Below are 19,855 nucleotides of genomic sequence, written 5' to 3' on the forward strand. Positions count from 1 at the left end.
CCACTCGAGATGAGGCCAGACTCACCTGTTGAAGCACCATAGGAACCCAGAGACCATGTCAGCACTGGAGAGGAACCCTCAGGTTCCGGGCTCAGCTCCAGATGAGGACCTAGATCCTGGCACCAACTGGAGAGGAATTCCGAGAGGCCCTTTGCAACTCGCATGGAGACTGGGCTTTCGTGAGGCAACATGAACATGTCCCGGATGTCCCCGTCGTAACTCTAGAGGAATCCCATATTTCCTGCAGCAACTCAATAAACGCCAGAAGATTTTCCCCTCAACACAAGATGAGGCCCTTTTCCACTGTGGCGTCCCGAGAGAAATCTCACCTTCCCTCTTAATCTTGAAAGGGTCCTTGACACCCTTGATGCAATTCAAGAAGTTCCCTGACATACCCGTCTCCAATCCAGAGGAACCCCGAAGGTCCCGCCACAACTCAAGAAGAGCCCCGTCTTTCCCTCTTCAATTTGAGATGAGGTTCCATTTCCCTGCTTCGTCGAGAAAGGAATCCCAACGTTACCATCACACCTCAAGAGGAGGTGATCCCTACTTGAAAGTCGAGAACTCCAGAGGTCGTACCACCATTCCAAAAGACCCCGATGTCCCAATACACTCCAGATACACCTGATTCCCCAACAATGACTAGACTGTCAACCCGAGTATCAACTCTAAATATGATAACACCTATGATAGCCTTTGACATCTCCAGACAAAGCCACAGATCCCTAAGTCAACTCGACAGGAAGCCTGACACTACTGTTACAGCTTGAGAGGGAAGCAGACTTTCATGTCTCCACACGAGACGAGGCCTGATGCCCTTTTGAAACTCCATAGGAACCCAAGATCCACGTCAACACTAGAGAGTAAACCTGAGGTCCTGGCCTCAGCTCCAGATGAGGACCTAGGACCCGGCACCAACTGGAGAGGAATTCTGAGAGGCCCCTGCAACTTGCATGGAGACTGGAGTTTCCTGAGGCAATATGATCGGGTCTCAGAGTTCCCTGTTGTAACTCAATAGAAACCCCAAGTTTCCTGCCGCAACTCTATTAAAATCATAAAATTCTCCCCTCAGTGTGAGATGAGGCCTTTTCTTGCAGCGGCATCTCAAGAGAAATCCCACCTTCCCTCTTGAACCTCGAAAGGGTCCTTGATACCCTTGATGCAACTCAAGAAGTTCCCCGAAATACCCGTCTCAACTCTAGAGAAACACCGAGTGTCCCGCCACAACTCAAGAAGAGCCGTTTTTCCCTCCTCATCTCGAGATGACATTCTATTTCCCTGCTTCGTCAGGAAAGGAATCCCGGCGTTCCTGTCGCACCTCAAGTGGAGGCGGTCTCAACTTGAAACTCGAAAGGAACTCTCAGGGGTTGTGCTCCAATTCACAAAGACCCCGATGTCCCAGTCCACTCCAGATAATCCTGATTCCTCTACACTGACTCGACTGTCACCCCAAGTATCAACTCAAAACACGATGGGAGGTTTGACAGCCCTGTGACACCTTGAGAGAAAGCCGCAGATCCCTATGTCAACTCGGCTGGAAACCAGAAACTACTTTTGCAGTTGAAAAGGAAAGCGGACTTGCATGTCTCCACAGGAGATGAGGCCTGGATCCCCTGTTGAAACTCCATAGGAACCCTGAGATCCATTTCAGCCCTGGAGAGGAACCCTGAGGTTTGGCCTCAACTCGAGATAAGAACCTAGGCCCCAGCACCGACTGGAGAAGATCCTGAGAGCCCTCTCACAACTCGCTTGGAAACTGACTTTCCTGAGGCAACACGAGCCGGTCCCTGAGGGCCATGTCATAACTTGAGAGGAACCCCATTTTTCCTGCCGCAACTACAGAGAAAGCAGGAGGTTCTCCCCTCAATGCGAGATGAGGCCCCTTTCTCCTGCGGTGTCTGGAGAGAAATCTCACCTACCCTCTTGAGCCTCGAAGTGGTCCTTGACACTCTTGATGCAATTCAAGAAGTTCCCCGACATACCCTCCCCCACTGGAGAGTAACACTTAGGGTCCTGCCACAACTCAAGAAGAGCCCTGGTTTCCCTCTTCATCTCGAGATAAGGATCCATTTCCCAGCTTCGTAGGGAAAGGAATCACAGCATTCCCATCATACTTCAAGCGGAGGCGGTCTCAACTTGCAACTCGAGAGGAACTCCAGCTGTTTTCCCACAATTCAAAAAGACCCTTGGGGGGGGTCCTAAGATGGCAGAGGAATAGGACGGGGAGACCACTTTTTCCCTCAAAGATTCATTAAAAGAAAATTTTAATGCTGAGTAAATTCCAAAAAACAACTTCTGAATGCTGGCAGAGGACATCAGGCACTCAGAAAAGCAGATCGTGGTCTTCAAAAACAGGTAGAAAAAAATATAAAAGACAAAAAAGGAGACAAAGGAGGTAGGGAGGGAGCTCCGTCCTCGGAAGGTAATCTTAAGAAGAGAGGTTTCCAAACTCCAGGAAACACTCTCGCTGCCGAGTCTGTGGAGAGCCTTGGAAGCACAGAGGGCAACATAACAGGAAGGAAGAATAAATAAATAATTAAAACCAACAGATTATGAGCCCAACAGTAACTCCCCCAGTGGAGAAGCAGCGCAGACACCTGCATCTGCCACTAGCAAGTGAGGCCTGGGCAGGGAGGTGCAGGAGGTGCAGGCTGCAGTGCTTTGTAAATTTGGGCCAGAATGCCTCACGCATAACCAGAGCGAACTAACTTGGGCTAGCAAACCAGACTCTGGGATAGCTACCACGCGAAAAGCTCGAACCTAAGACACCACTAGGCCTGCACACAGAACAAAGGACAGAACAGAAATAGCCAGCTGCCCCTCCAGTGACAGGCAGTCAGAGCCATAAGGGCTGGAAGGCGGCAATCGCAGTCCAAGAGAAGCATTACCTACCAAAATGCAAGCAGGTTTCTTTGCTAAATAGGACTTCTGGTGTTCTGGGCAGTCATCATTTGCCTGAGAAGGGACACCAGCGATACACCCAGAAAACTAAGCAGCAGAGATGGGAAAGGCCATAAGTCGCAGTGACTGTGCTCACCAAACACCCGAGCTACTCGGTCCTGGGAAGGGCACAAAACACAGGCCCAACCAAATCTGCGCCTCTGAGGGCTACCTCAGCGCCAAGCCTGAGGTGCATTCAGCCAAGGGCCAGCCTCAGACAGTTCCCTGGAGAGCAACATAGAGCCTGAGCAGTGTGTGCCACGAACAGGGGCAGGCCCTGCGGGGCTGAGACACTGCAAGCACACAACAGTATTATTTGTTTGCAGCATCCCTCCCCCCCCCCACAGCACGACTGAACAAGTGAGCCCCCCAAAAAAAAGTCTCCACCACTGCCCCCCCTGTGTCATGGTGGAAACCAGACACTGAAGAGACCAGACAACAGAAGAAGTTAAACAGAGGGAACCGCCTTGGAAGTGACCCCACATGGCCCACAACACCAGAGAAAGGGCCAGATATATCTTTAATATTTTTACAATCATTCTTTTTGTTGTTGCTGTTGTTGTTGTTGATATTGTTGTGTGATTGTTTTTTCTTTTTTCTTCTTTTTTTAACCTTTTTAAAATTTAAGTCCTCTATTTCTTCTTTAATTTTTATTTTTATAACCTGCTATTACTTTTCAACAAAAAAAAACACATCCTATTTTTAAAGCAAAAGCAGTATATAGTCTTTTTGTGGTTGTCCTTGTTTTATAATAATTCCTGTGGGTTTTTTTTCTTTCTTTTTCTTCTCCTTCTTCATCTTTTCTTTAATATTGTATTTTTGAAAATCCAACCTCTATTCTAGATTTTTAATCTTTGCTTTTTTGCATTTGTTGTCAATTTTGTACATTTAAAAACCTAATATTCAGTACTCAATTTTACCTGAGAGCGAGATTACTGGCTTGATCACTCTCTCCTCCTTTGGACTCTCCTTTTCCTCCACCAGGTGGCCTCTGTCTCCTTCCTCCCCTTTCTCTTCTCTACCCAACTCTGTGAATCTCTATGTGTATCAGACGGTAGAGAACACTAAGGGAACTGGTTATTGGCTGGATCTGTCTCTCTCCTTTTCATTTCCCTCTTTTATCCTCCTGGCCACTTCTGTCTACTTCCTCCCTCTCCTCTTCCTTGTACGTCTCTGTGAACACCTCTGAGCAGACCATACTGTGGAGTGCACATAAAGAAGTGATTACTGGCTAGCTTGCTCTCTCCTCTTTTGATCCCACCTCATCTCATTCCAGTCACCTCTAACTACCCCCTCCCTGTTCTCTTCTTCATGTAACTCAGTGAACCTCTCTGGGTGTCCCTCAATTTGGAGAAACTTTTCATCTTTAACCTAGATGTTTTATCATCAGTGCTGTATAGTTGGAGAAGTCTTGAGGATACTGTAAAAATAAAACTGAAAACCAGAATCAGGAGGCTTAAGTCCAAATCCTGAGAACATCAGAGAACTCCTGAATCCAGGGAACACTAATCAATAGGAGCTCATCAAAAACCTCCATACCTACACTGAAACCAAGCACCATCAAAGGGCCAACAAGTTCCAGAGCAAGACATACCATGCAAATTCTCCAGCAACACAGGAACACACGCCTGAGCTGCAATATACAGGCAGCTCAAAGTTACTACAAAACCATTGACCTCTCATAACTCATTACTGGTCACTTCATTGCACTCCAGAGAGAAGAAATCCAGCTCCACCAACCAGAACTCCAACACAAGCCTCCCTAACCAAGAAAGCTTGACAAGCCACTGATACAACCCCACCCACAGTGAGGAAACTCCACAATAAAGAGAACTTCACAAATTCCCAGAATATAGAAAGGCCCCCAAAACACAGCAATATAACCAAGATGAAGAGACAGAGGAATACCCAGCAGGTAAAGGAACAGGATAAATGCCCACCAAACCAAACAAAAGAGGAAGAAATAGGGAATCTACCTGAGAAAGAATTCTGAATATTGATAGTGAAAATGATCCAAAACCTTGAAAGTAAGATGGAATCACAGATAAATAGCCTGGAGACAAGGATAGAGAAGATGCAAGAAAGGTTTAACAGGGACCTATAAAAAATAAAAAAAAGAGTCAATATATAATGAATAATGCAATAAATGAGATCAGAAACACTCTGGAGGCAACAAATAGTAGAATAATGGGGGCAGAAGATAGGATTAGGGAAATAGAAGATAGAATGGTAGAAATAAATGAATCAGACAGGAAAAAAGAAAAACAAATTAAAAGAAATGAGGACAATCTCAGAGACCTCCAGGACAATATGAAATACTTCAACATTCGAATTACAGGAGTCCCAGAAGAAGACAAAAAGAAAGACCATGAGAAAATACTTGAGGAGATAACAGTTGAAAACTTCCCTAAATGGGGAAGGAAATAATCACCCAAGTCCAAGAAACCCAGATAGTTCCAAATAGGATAAACCCAAGGCAAAACACCCCAAGACACATATTAATCGAATTAACAAAGATCAAACACAAAGAACAAATATTAAAAGCAGCAAGGGAAAAATAACAAATAACACACAAAGGGATTCCCAGAAGGATAAATGCAGATCTTTCAATAGAAACTCTTCAGGCCAGAAGGGAATGGCAAGACATACTCAAAGTGATGAAAGAAAATAACCTACAGCCCATATTACTGTATCCACCAGGGATCTCATTCAAATACGAAGGAGAAATGAAAAGCTTTACAGACAAGCACAAGCTGAGAGAATTCAGCACCATTAAACCAGCTCCTCAACAAATGCTAAAGGATATTCTCTAGACAGGAAACACAAAAAGGTTGTATAAACCCGAACCCAGTAAAGTAAATGGCAATGGGATCATACTTATCAATAATTACCTTAAACGTAAATGGGTTGAATGTCCCAACCAAAAGGCAAAGACTGGCTGAATAGATACAAAAACAAGATCCCTATATATGCTGCCTACAAGTAACCCACCTCAAAACAAGGGACACATACTGACTGAAAGTGAAGGGCTGGAAAAAGATATTCCACGCAAATAGAGACCAAAAGAAAGCAGGATTGGCAATACTCATATCAGATGAAATAGACTTTAAAACAAAGGCTGTGAAAAGAGACAAAGAAGGCCACTACATAATGATCAAAGGATCAATCCAAGAAGAAGATATAACAATTATAAATATATATACACCCAACATAGGAGCACTGCACTATGTAAGACAAATGCTAACAAGTATGAAAGGGGAAATAAACAGTAGCACAATAATAGTGGGAGACTTTAATACCCCACTCACACCTATGGACAGATCGACTAAACAGAAAATTAACAAAGAAACGCAAATTCTAAATGATACAATAGACCAGTTAGTCCTAATTGATACCTATAGGACAATTCACCCCCCAAAAATGAATTTCACCTTTTTCTCAAGTGCACACGGAACCTTCTCCAGGATAGATCACATCCTGGGCCATAAATCTAACCTCGATAAATTCAAAAAAAACTGAAATCATTCCAAGCATCTTTTTCTGACAATAATGCATTAAGATTAGACCTCAATTACAGTAGAAAAAATATTAAAAATTCCAACATATGGAGGCTGAACAACATGCTTCTGAATAACCAACAAATCACAGAAGAAATCAAAAAAGAAATAAAATATGCATAAAAACAAATGAAAATGAAAACACAACAACCCAAAACTGTGGGACACTATAAAAGCAGTGCTAAGAGGAAAGTTCATAGCAATACAGGCATACCTCAAGAAACAAGAAAAAGTCAAATAAATAACCTAACTCTACACCTAAAGCAACTAAAAAAAGAAGAAATGGAGAACCCCAGGGTTAGTAGAAGGAAAGAAATCTCAAAAATTAGGGCAGAAATAAATGCAAAAGAAACAAAAGTGACCATAGCAAAAATCAACAAAGCCAACAGCTGGTTCTTTGAAAGGATAAAGAAGATTGACAAACCATTAGCCAGACTCATCAAGAAACAAAGAGAGAAAAATCAAATCAATAAAAATAGAAATGAAAATGGAGAGATCACAACAGACAACACAGAAATACAAAGAATCATAAGAGACTACTATCAGCAATTATATGCCAATAAAATGGACAACGTGGAAGAAATGGACAAATTCTTAGAAAAGTACAACTTTCCAAAACTGAACATGGAAGAAATAGAAAATCTTAACAGATCCATCACAAGCACAGAAATTGAAACTGTAATCAGAAATCTTCCAGCAAACAAAAGCCCAGATTCAGACGCCTTCACAGCTGAATTCTACCAAAAATTTTGAGAAGGGCTAACACCTATCCTACGCAAACTCTTCCAGAATATTGCAGAGGAAGGTAAACTTCCAAACTCATTCTATGAGGCCACCATCACCCTAATACCAAAACCTGACAAAGGTGCCACAAAGAAAGAAAACTAGAGGCCAATATCACTGATGAACATAGATGCAAAAATCCTCAACAAAATTCTAGCAATCAGAATCCAACAACACATTAAAAAGATCATTCACCATGACCAAGTGGGCTTTATCCCAGGGATGCAAGGATTCTTCAATATCCGCAAATCAATCAATGTAATTCACCACATTAACAAACTGAAAAATAAAAGCCATATGATCATCTCAATAGATGCAGAGAAGGCTTTTGACAAAATTCAACATCCATTTATGATTAAAACTCTCCAGAAAGCAGGAATAAAAGGAACATATCTCAGCATAATAAAAGCTATATATGACAAACCCACAGCAAACATTATCCTCAATGGTGAAAAATTGAAAGCATTTCCCCTAAAGTCAGGAACAAGACAAGGGTGCCCACTTTCACCGCTACTATTTACCATAGTTCTGGAAGTTTGAGCCACAGCAATCAGAGCAGAAAAATAAATAAAAGGAATCCAAATTGGAAAAGAAGTAAAACTCTCTCTGTTTGCAGATGACATGATCCTCTACATAGAAAACCCTAAAGACTCCACCAGAAAATTACTAGAGCTAATCAATGAATATAGTAAAGTTGCAGGATATAAAATCAACACATAGAAATCCCTTGCATGCCTAAACACTAATAATGAGAAAGTAGAAAAAGAAATTAAGGAAACAATTCCATTCACCATTGCAAAGAAAATAATAAAATACTTAGGAATATATCTACCTAAAGAAACTAAAGACCTATATATAGAAAACTATAAAACACTGATGAAAGAAATCAAAGAGGACACTAATAGATAGAGAAATATACCATGTTCATGGATTGGAAGAATCAATATAGTGAAAATGAGTAAACTACCCAAAGCAATTTACAAATTCAATGCAATCCCTATCAAGCTACCAGCCATATTTTTCACAGAACTAGAACAAATAATTTCAAGATTTGTGTCGAAATACAGAAAACCTCGAATAGCCAAAGCAATCTTGAGAAAGAAGAATGGAACTGGAGGAATCAACTTGCCTGACTTCAGGCTCTACTACAAAGCCACAGTCATCAAGACAGTACGATACTGGCACAAAGACAGAAATATAGATCAATGGAACAAAATAGAAAGCCCAGAGATAAATTCACACACCTATGGACACCTTATCTTTGACAAAGGAGGCAAGAATATACAATGGAGTAAAGACAATCTCTTTAACAAGTGGTGCTGGGAAAACTGGTCAACCACTTGTAAAATAATGAAACTAGATCACTTTCTAACACCACACACAAAAATAAACTCAAAATGGATTAAAGATCTAAATGTAAGACCAGAAACTATAAAACTCCTAGAGGAGAATATAGGCAAAACACTCTCCGACATAAATCACAGCAGGATCCTCTATGATCCACTTCCCAGAATACTGGAAATAAAAGCAAAAATAAACAAATGGGATCCAATTAAATTAAAAGTTTCTGCACAACAAAGGAAACTATAAGCAAGGTGAAAAGACAGCCTTCTGAATGGGAGAAAATCATAGCAAATGAAGCAACTGACAAACAACTAATCTCAAAAATATGCAAGCAATTTATGCAGCTCAATTCCAGAAAAATAAACGACCCAATCAAAAAATGGGCCAAGGAACTAAATAGACATTTCTCCAAAGAAGACATACAGATGGCTAACAAACACATGAAAAGATGCTCAACTTCACTCATTATCAGAGAAATGCAAATCAAAACCACAATGAGGTACCATTTCACACCAGTCAGAATGGCTGTGATCCAAAAATCTGCAAGCAATAAATGCTGGAGAGGGTGTGGAGAAAAGGGAATCCTCCTACACTGTTGGTGGAAATGCAAACTAGTACAGCCACTTTGGAGAACAGTGTGGAGATTCCTTAAAAAATTGCAAATAGAACTAACTTATGACCCAGCAATCCCACTGCTGGGCATACACACCGAGGAAACCAGAATTGAAAGATACACATGTACCGCAATGTTCATCGCAGCACTGTTTATAAGAGCCAGGACATGGAAACAACCTAGATGTCCATCAGCAGATGAATGGATAAGAAAGCTGTGGTACATATACACAATGGAGTATTACTCAGCTGTTAAAAAGAGTACATTTGAATCAGTTCTGATGAGATGCATTAAACTGGAGCTGATTATACAGAGTGAAGTAAGCCAGAAAGAAAAACACCAATACAGTATACTAACACATATATATGGAATGTAGAAAGATGGCAATGACAACCCTGTATGCAAGACAGCAAAAGAGACACAGATGTGTATAACGGACTTTTGGACTCAGAGGGAGAGGGAGAGGGAGAGGGTGGGATGATTTGGGAGAATGGCATTGAAACATGTATACTATCATGTAAGAATCGAATTGCCAGTCTACGTCTGAGGCAGGACACAGCATGCTTGGGGCTGGTGCACAGTGATGACGCAGAGAGATGTTATGGGGAGGGAGGTGGGAGGGGGGTTAATGTTTGGGAATGTATGTACACCCGTGGTGGATTCATGTCAATGTATGTCAAAACCAATACAGTATTCTAAAGTAAAATAAAGTAAAAAATAAAAAATTAAAAATAAAATAAAATAAAAGCAATAAAATGTAAAAAAAAAAAAAAAGAAACAAAAGACCTATATATAGAAAACTAAAACACTGATGAAAGAAATCAAAGAGCACACTAATAGATAGAGAAATATACCATGTTCATGGATTGGAAGAATTAACATAGTGAAAATGATTATACTACCCAAAGCAATCTACAGATTCAATGCAATCTCTATCAAGCTACCAGCGGTATTTTTCGCAAAACTAGAACAAATAATTTCAAGATTTGTGTCGAAATACAAAAAACCTCTAATAGCCAAAGCAATCTTGAGAAAGAAGAATGAAACTGGAGGAATCAACTTGCCTGACTTCAGGCTCTACTACAAAGCCGCAGTCATCAGTACAGTATGGTACTGGCACAAAGACAGAAATATAGATCAATGGAACAAAATAGAAAGACCAGAGATAAATCCACACACACCTATGGACACCTTATCTTTGACAAAGGAGGCAAGAATATACAATGGAGTAAAGACAATCTCTTTAACAAGTGGTGCTGGGAAAACTGGTCAACCCCTTGTAAAATAATGAAACTAGATCACTTCTAACACCACACACACACAAGAAAAAACTCGAAATGGATTAAACATCTAAACGTAAGACCAGAAATTATAAAACTCCTAGAAGGGAATATAGGCAAAACACTCTCCGACATAAATCACAGCAGGATCCTCTATGATTCACCTCCCAGAATACTGGAAATAAAAGCAAAAATAAACAAATGGGATCTAATTAAAATTAAAAGCTTCTGCACAACAAAGGAAACTATAAGCAAGGTGAAAAGACAGCCTTCTGAATGGGAGAAAATCATAGCAAATGAAGCAACTGACAAACAACTAATCTCAAAAATATACAAGCAACTTATGCAGCTCAACTCCAGAAAAACAAACTACCCAATCAAAAAATGGGCCAAAGGTCTAAATAGACATTTCACCAAAGAAGACATACGGATGGCTAACAAACACATGAAAAGATGCTCAACATCACTCATTATCAGAGAAATGCAAATCAAGACCACAATGAGGTACAATTTCACACCAGTCAGAATGGCTGCGATCCAAAAGCCTGCAAGCAATAAATGCTGGAGAATGTCTGGAGAAAAAGGAACCCTCTTACACTGTTGGTGGGAATGCAAACTAGTACAACCACTATGGAGAAAAGTGTGGAGATTCCTTAAAAAATTGCAAATAAAACTAACTTATGACCCAGCAATCCCACTGCTGGGCATACACACCAAGGAAACCAGAATTGAAGGAGGCATATGTACCCCCAATGTTCATTGCAGCACTGTTTATAAGAGCCAGGACATGGAAACAACCTAGATGTCCATCAGCAGATGAATGGATAAGAAACCTGTGGTACATATACACAGTGGAGTATTACTCAGCCATTAAAAAGAATACATTTGAATCAGTTCTAATGAGATGGATGAAACTGGAGCCGATTATACAGAGTGAAGTAAGCCAGAAAAAAAAAAAAAAAACACCAATACAGTATACTACACATATATATGGAATTTAGAAAGATGGTAAGGATAACCCTGTATGTGAGACAGCAAAAGAGACACAGATGTATAAAACGGACTTTTAGACTCTGAGGAAGAGGGAGACGGTGGGATGATTAGGGAGAATGGCATTGAAACATGTATACTATCATGTAAGTAACAAATCTCCAGTCTATGTTCTATACAGGATACAGGATGCTTGGGGCTGGTGCACGGGGATGATCCAGAGATGATATGGGGTGGGAGGTGGGAGCGGGGCTCAGGATTGGGAACCCATGTACATCCGTGGCAGATTCAAGTCAATGTATGGCAAAACCAATACAGTATTGTAAAGTAAAATATAGTAAAAATAAAAATTAAAAACAAAAACAAACAAACAAAAAAAGACTCTGGTTTCCCAATCTACTCCAGATTCAACTGATATCCCTGCACTGACTCGACTGTCACCCCGAAAATCAACACAACACACGTTGGCACGTGTGACAGCCCTGTGGCACCTCGAGAGAAACCACAGATCCCTATGTCAACTCGGCCAGAACCTGACACTACTTTTACAGCTCGAGAGGAAAGTGGACTTCCATGCCTCCACACAAGACGAGGCCTGACTTCTCTTTGAAACTCCATAGGAACCCCGAGATGCATGTCAGCACTGGAGAGGAAACTTAGGGTCCAGCCTCAACATTAAAGAGGCCATAGGCCTCTGCACCAACTGGAGAGGAATCCCGAGAGGCCCCTCGCAACTCGCATGGAGACTTGACATTCCTGAGGACACGCGATCGGGAACCTAACGTCTCCGTCATAACTCCAGAGGCACCCCAAGTTTCCTGCCGTAACTAAAGAAAAACCAGGAGATTCTCCCCTCCATGGGAGATGAGGCCCTTTTCCACTGCAGCATCTAAAGAGATATTCCATCTTCTCTCTTGAGCCTTGAACGTGTCTTTGACACCCTTGATGCAACCCAAGAAGTTTCCCTACATCCCCGTCTCCACTTGAGAGGAACCCCAACTGTCCCACCACAACTCAAGAAGAGCCTCGTTTTCCCCTCCTCATCTTGACATGAGGGTCTGCTTGAGCCAGCACAGGAGATACTACTCATGACAAAGGTCACCAGGACGAGTCCTTACAGGTAAAGTTGACTCAGTACTTGCGGGATCCTCTGTATCTTCTCAAGCATCTACCCCAAATCCATAATCTGCCTGTCTTATTTTCATCAGCTCCTCTGTTACCAACATGGGGCTGTCCCCGACCACCTTTCTCTGAAGAAAATTATCTTAGAGCTCTAGATTTTAAGTCTCCTGGGCATGTAATTAGAGTGTTTCAATTCAAACACCTCTGAGAGCTTTCTAACTTGCCTGACAGGTTTATCTGGACTTTTTCAACTACGCATGTGATTGTTTCCAGCCTCCCAACTGCGAGAGGCACAGGAATCTTAGAACATTGTGGGAATGTAGAGCCTTTTGAGGAGTTAAAGATCATTAGAATAGAACTGGTTAAGGGTTTCATTGTTGACCCAATACTTGCTGCCAAGTTTTCATATCTTTTTTTTTTTTTTTATATAGTTGGTATATAGAAAAAAAACAGGTAGTAGCCCTGGCATCAGCAACATTAGATCTTTGTGTTAAGTACTTTGTTGTAAACCTCTGCACCTTTGTTCTATAGGAATGTAACTTAACTTTATTAGTACTTTTAGAGTGATGCAGATTAAAGAAAAAACACTTCAAGGGAAAAATGAGTTTTTTGGTTGATTAGTATTCATCAAGGAAAAGAGACATAAAATGTTAACAGACCTCTTGGCCAGATGATAATGTAAATCACCTGAGACGTTTTGAATACAGAAAAGTATACAGAAAGAAAGCCTGGTATCTAGAAGGGTCGGGACTGCTGCCCCTGCATGACTCTGCATCTTCCATTATGTAAAACTTAGGGTATATAAGCTCCTTTTGAAAATAAAGCTACGGGTCTTGCACAAGCTTGGCCTCCCCGTGTCGTACTTTCTTTCTCTATATACTTCTTTTTCAAGCTGATCCCTTGGGATGCAGGGGTCCTCTGTGTTCACTTCTCTGCCCAGGCTTCTAAGACCAACGTGAGAAGGAGCCCAAGGCGGGGCACCCTCTTCTATTCAAGTGGGCACCGGTGGCCTAGGTGAATGGTATAAATCCCTTGTCTTGGGACTTTATTGGTTTTCTGTGTAAACCAAGGAATATCAGCCTCTGTTCTCTCCTCTATTCTCTTAAGTGCAAATTCTTTCCTTATCTCTCTCTATATCTATATATCTCTCTTGCCTCACCGTCCATGCTTTGGATACCCTGGATCCAACCAGGGCTGGACCCCGGTAAGGGTCCATTTCCCTGCTTGGTCGAGAAAGGAATCCCGGCGTTCCAGTCGCGACTCAAGAGAAGGAAGTCTCAACGTGAAACTCGAGAGGAACTCCAGGGGTCGTGCCACAATTCAAAAAGACCCCGAAGACCCAATCCACTCCAGATATACTTGATTCCCCTGCACTGACGAGACAGTCCCCCCAACAATCGACTAAAACAAAGTTGGCAGGAGTTACAGCCCTGGGCACCTCAAGAGAAAGCCGCAGATCCCTATGTCAACTCCACAGGAAGGCTGACACTACTTTTAGAGCTCGAGAGGCAAACAGACTTGCATGTCTCCACACGAGACGAGGCCTGACTTTACTGCTGAATTTCAATAGGAACCCCAAGATCCATGTCAGCATTGGAGGGGAACACTTAGGTTCCTGCCGCAACTCCAGATGAGGACCTAGGACCTGGCACCAACTGGAGAGGAATCCTGAGAGGCCCCTCGCAGCTCGCATGGAGACTGGACTTTCCTGAGGCAACATGAGCGGGTTGCTGAAGTCCCAGTCGTAACTCGAGAGGAACCCCAAGTTTCCTGCTGCAACTCAAAGAAATCCAAGAGATTCTCCCCTCAACTCGAGATGAGACCCTTTTCCCCTGTGGCATCTCGAGAGAAATCCCACTTTCCCTCTTGAGCCTCGAAAGGGTCCTTCACACCCTTGATGCAACTCAAGAAGTTCCCCGACATTCCCGTCTCCACAGAAGAGGAACACCGAGGGTCCTGCTACAACTCAAGAAGAGCCCCGTTTTTCCCTCCTCATCTTGAGATGAGTGTCCATTTCCCTGATTCGTTTGGAAATATATACTGGTGTTCCTGTCACACATCAAGAGGAGCCGGTCTCAACCTGAAACTCGAGAGGAACTCAGGAGTCATGCTACCGGGGTCCAGTCCCGGTTGGTTCCAGCATATCCAAAGCATGGACAGCTAGGCCAGAGAGGTATATAGATATAGATTTATGTACTTAGAGTTTTACAGGGAGGTAAGAGAGCCATTAAGAAATTAAAGGAGAGGAAGAGGCTGATATTTCTTGGTTTACACAAATAGCTAATAAAGTCTCAAGACAAGAGACTAGCTCTGTTCGCGTAGGCCACAGACACCCACTTGAATAGCGGAGGTTGCCCTGCCTTGGGCTCCCTCTTGCATTTGTCTTAGAAGCCTGGGCAGAAAAGTGAATGCATAGAGCCTCTGTCTTTCAAGGGATCAGCCTGAAAACGAGAGGGAGTGAGAGGGAGAAAGAGAGAAAGAATTGACATGAGGGAGATCAAGCTTGTGCAAAAATCCCATAACTTTATTTTCAAAAGGTGCTTATATACCCTAAGTTTTACATAACGGAAGATGCAGAGTCATGAAGGGTCAGCAGTCCTGACTCTTATCGATATCAAGGTTTCTTTCTGCATACTTTTCCGAATACAAAAGGTCTCAGGTGATTTACATTATCTTCTGGCCAGGAGGTCTGTTAACATTTTATGGCACTTTTCCTTGATAAATGTTAATCAACCAAAAAACTCATTTACCCTTGAAGTGCTTTTCTTTAATCTTCATCACCCTCAAAGTACTAAATAAAGTTACATCCTTATAGAGTAAAGGTGCAGTGGGTTACAACTAAGATAGTACTTAACTCAAAGATCTAATGGTGCTATTTGTTTTTTTTCTATATACCAAATATATTATTTAATGTCTTCCCGAGTACACAAAAAATAAAGGATATGAAAACTTGGCAGCAAGTATTGGCTCAACAGTGAATCCCTTAACCAGTTCTATTCTAATGATATTTTAACTCCTCAAAATGCTCTACATACTTTGAATTTTTTAAGCATCCTGTGCCTCTCACGGTTGGGCAGCTCTAAACAATCATATGCATAGTAGTAAAAGTCCAGATAACCTGTCTCGCAAGTTAGAAAGCTATCAGATGGGTCTGAATAGAAACACTCCAATGAGGCACAGGAAACTAATTAACTAGACCTCTAAGTTAATTTTATTTAGAGAAAGGTGGTCGGGGAGAGTCCCCCGTTAATTTCAGAGGTGATGGTGAGAGACATGAAATAATAAAACAGACAGATTCTGGTTTGGGGGCCGATGCTCAGGCAGAGGAACTCTTGAGACTTGATCTGACTTGCACTGTCAGGATCTTCAGCATGACCTTGTCATGAGTGGAATCTCACGTACAGGCTCCCGGCATCATGCCACAATTCAAAAAGACCCCGATGTCCAAATCAACTGAAGATAAACTGGATTCCCCTGCACGGACTCGACTGTCACCCCGAGTATCGACTCAAAACACGATGGCAAGTGTGACAGCCCTGTGGCACCTTGAGAGAAAGACGCAGATCCCTATGTCAACTCGACAGAAAGCCTGACACTACTTTGACAGCTCAAGAGGAAAGCAGACTTGCAAATCTCCACACGAGATGAGGCCTGACTCCCCTGTGGAAACTCCATAGGAACCCTGAGATCCATGTCAGCACTGGAAGGGCGTCCTGAGTTTCTGGCCTCAACTCCAGATGAATCTCTAGGCCTCGGCAATAACTGGAGAGCAATCCCTAGTGGCCCCTCGCAACTGGCATGAAGACCTGACTTCCCTGCGGAAACACAAACAGGTCCCTGAGATCCTCGTCGTAACTCGAAAGGAGCCCCATATTTACTGCCACAACTCGAGAAAAACCAGGAGATTCTCCTCTCAATGCGAGATGAGGCCCTTTCCCTCTGCGAGATCACGAGAGAAAGCCCACCTTCTTTCTTGAGCCTCGAAAGGTTTCTTGACACCCTTGATGCAACTCACGTAGTTCCCCAAAATATCCGTCTCCACTCAAGTGAAACACCGAGTTTCCTGCCGCAACTCAAGAAGAGCCCCGTTTTGCCCTCCTCATCTCGACATGAGGGTCTGCTGGGAGCCAGCACGGGAGATCCCACCCATGACAAAGGTCATGAGGACGAGGCCTTACAGAAAAGACAACTCAGAACTTGAGGGATCCTCTGGACATGTGCGAGCATCTGCCCCAAAACCTGAATCTGCCTGTCCTGCTATTTTTCAACAACTCCTCTGTTACCAATGAGGGGCTGTCCCTAACCACCTTTCTCTGAAAAAAAAAATTAACTTAGAGCTCTAGTTTATAAGTCTCCTGGGCCTCTGATAGCTTTCTAACTTGCCTGCCAGGTTTATCTGGACTTTTTCAACTCCGCATGTGATTGTTTACAGCCTCCCAACCATGTGAGGCACAGGAATCTAAAACATTCTATAAATGTAGAGCTTTTTGAAGAGTTAAAAATTCTTGGAATAGGACTGGTTAAGTGTTTCATTGTTGAGCCAATATTTGCTTCCAAGTTTTCATATATTTTATTTGTTGATATAGTTGGTATATAGAAAAAACAGGTATTAGCCCTGGCATCAGCAACATTTGATCTTTGAGTTAAGTACTTTGTTGTTACCCACTGCACCTTTGTTCTATAGGAATGTAACTTAACTTTATTAGTACTTTTAGGGTGATGCAAATAAAAACAAAACACTTCAAGGGAAAATGTGTTTTCTGGTTGATTAACATTCATAAAGGAAAAGGGACATAAAATATTAACAGGCCTCTTGGCCAGAAGATAATGTAAATCACCTGAGACCTTTTGTATACGGAAAAGTATGCAGAAAGAAAGCCTGGTATTGATAAAGGTCAGGACTGCTGCCCCTGCATGACTCTGCATCTTCCATTATGTAAAACTTAGGGTATGTAAGGTCCTTTTGAAAATAAAGCTACGGGTCTTGCAGAAGCTTGGTCTCCCCATGTCGAACTTTCTTTCTCTGTTTACTTTTTTTTCAGGCTGATCCCTTGGGATGCAGGGGTCCTCCGTGTTCACTTCTCTGCCCGGGCTTCTAGGACCCACGTGAGAAGGAGCCCAAAGCGAGGCACCCTCCGCTATTCAAACGGGTGGCCTACGTGAATTGTATAAGTCCCTTGGCTTGGTATTTTATTGGCTTTCTGTGTAAATCAAGGCATATCAGCCTCTGTTCTCTCCTCTATTCTCTTAATTGCAAATTATTTCCTTATATCTCTCTCTATATATATATATAGCCCTTTCGCCTCACTGTTCAAGCTTTGGATACCCTGGATGCAACTGAGGAAGGACCCCGGTAAGGGTCCATTTCCCTGCTTGGTTGGCAAAGGAATCCAGAGGTTCCCATCGCACCTCAAAGGAAGGTGATCTCATGTTGAAACTTGAGAGGAACTCCAGGGATCGTGGAATAATTCAAAAAGACCCCGATTCCCAATCCACTCCATTTACACCTGATTCTAATGCACTGACACGACTGTTACCCCGAGGATCAACTCAAAACACGATGGCATGTGTGACAGCCCTGTGGCACCTCGAGAGAAAGCCACAGATCCCTATGTCAACTCGACAGGAAACCTGACATTATTTTTACAGCTCTAGAGGAAAGCGGACTAGCATGTCTCCACACGAGATGAGGCCTGACTCACCTGTTGAAATTCCATACGAACCCCTAGATCCATGTCAGCACTGGAGGGGAACACTGAGGTTCCAGCCGCAACTCCAGATGAGGACCTAGGGCCCAGAATTGACTGGAGAGGAATCTTGAGAGAACCCTCGCAACTCACATGGAGACTGGACATTCCTGAGGCAACACGAGCGGGTCCCTGATGTCCCTGTCATAACTCGAAAGGAATCCCAAGTTTCCCGCTGCAACTCAAGAAAATCCAAGACATTCTTCCCTCAATGCGAGATGAGGCCCTTTTCCACTGTGGTGTCTCCAGAGAAATCCCACTTTCCCTCTTGAGCCTCGAAAGGGTCCTTCACACCATTGTTGCATCTAAAGAAGTTCCCTGACATACCTGTCTCCACAGAAGAGGAACACCAAGGGTCCTGCCACAACTCAAGAAGAGCCCCATTTTTCCCTCCTCATTTTGAGATGAGTGTCCATTTCCCTGATTCATTTGGAAAGATATGCCAGGGTTCCCTTCGCACCTCAAGACAAACCTGTCTCAACTGGAAACTCGAGAGGAACTCAGGAGTCATACCACCGGGGTCCAGCCCCGGTTGGTTCCAGGGTATCCAAAGCGTGGACGGCTAAGCCAGAGAGTTATATAGATATAGATTTATAGACTTAGAGTTATAGAGGGAGTTAAGAGACCCATTAAGAAATTAAAGGAGAGAAAGACGCTGATATTCCTTGGTTTCCACAAATAGCTAATAAAGTCTCAAGACAAGAGACTAGCTCTGTTCTTGTAGGCCACAGGTGCCCACTTGAATAGTGGAGTTTACCCCACCTTGGCTCCCTCTTGCGTGGGTCGTAGAAGCCCAGGCAGAAAAGTGAACGCATAGAGCCTTTGTCTTCAAAGGGAATAGCCTGAAAATGAGAGGAAGTGAGAGGGAGAAAGAGACAAAGAATTGACATATGGGAGGTAACACTTGTGCAAAAACCCCATAACTGTGTTTTCTAAAGGTGCTTATATATCCTAAGTTTTACATAACGGAAGATGCAGAGTCATGAAGGGTCAGCAGTCCTGGCCTTTATCAATATTAGGCTTTCTTTCTGCATACCTTTCCGAATACAAAAGGTCTTAGGTGATTTACATTATCTTCTGGCCAGGAGGCCTGTTAACATTTTATGGCACTTTTCCTTGATAAATGTTAATGAACCAAAACACTCATTTTCCCTTGAAGTGTTTTTCTTAATCTCCATCACACTCAAAGTACTAAATAAGGTTACATCCTTATAGAAATGAGGTGCAGTGGGTTACAACTAAGAAAGTACTTAACTCAAAGATCTAATGTTGCTACTTGTTTTTTCTATATACCAACTATTTTATTTAATGCATTCCCGGGTACACAACAAATAAAGGATATGAAAACTTGGCAGCAAGTATTGGCTCAACAATGAAACCCTTAACCAATTCTATTCTAATGATGTTTTAACTCCTCAAAACGCTCTGCATACTTAGAATTTTTTAAGCATCCTGTGCCTCTCGTAATTGGGCAGCTCT

The sequence above is a fragment of the Capricornis sumatraensis genome, chromosome 14 (genome assembly GCF_032405125.1).
Source record: "Capricornis sumatraensis isolate serow.1 chromosome 14, serow.2, whole genome shotgun sequence".
In the NCBI taxonomy this organism is placed as follows: Eukaryota; Metazoa; Chordata; class Mammalia; order Artiodactyla; family Bovidae; genus Capricornis; species Capricornis sumatraensis.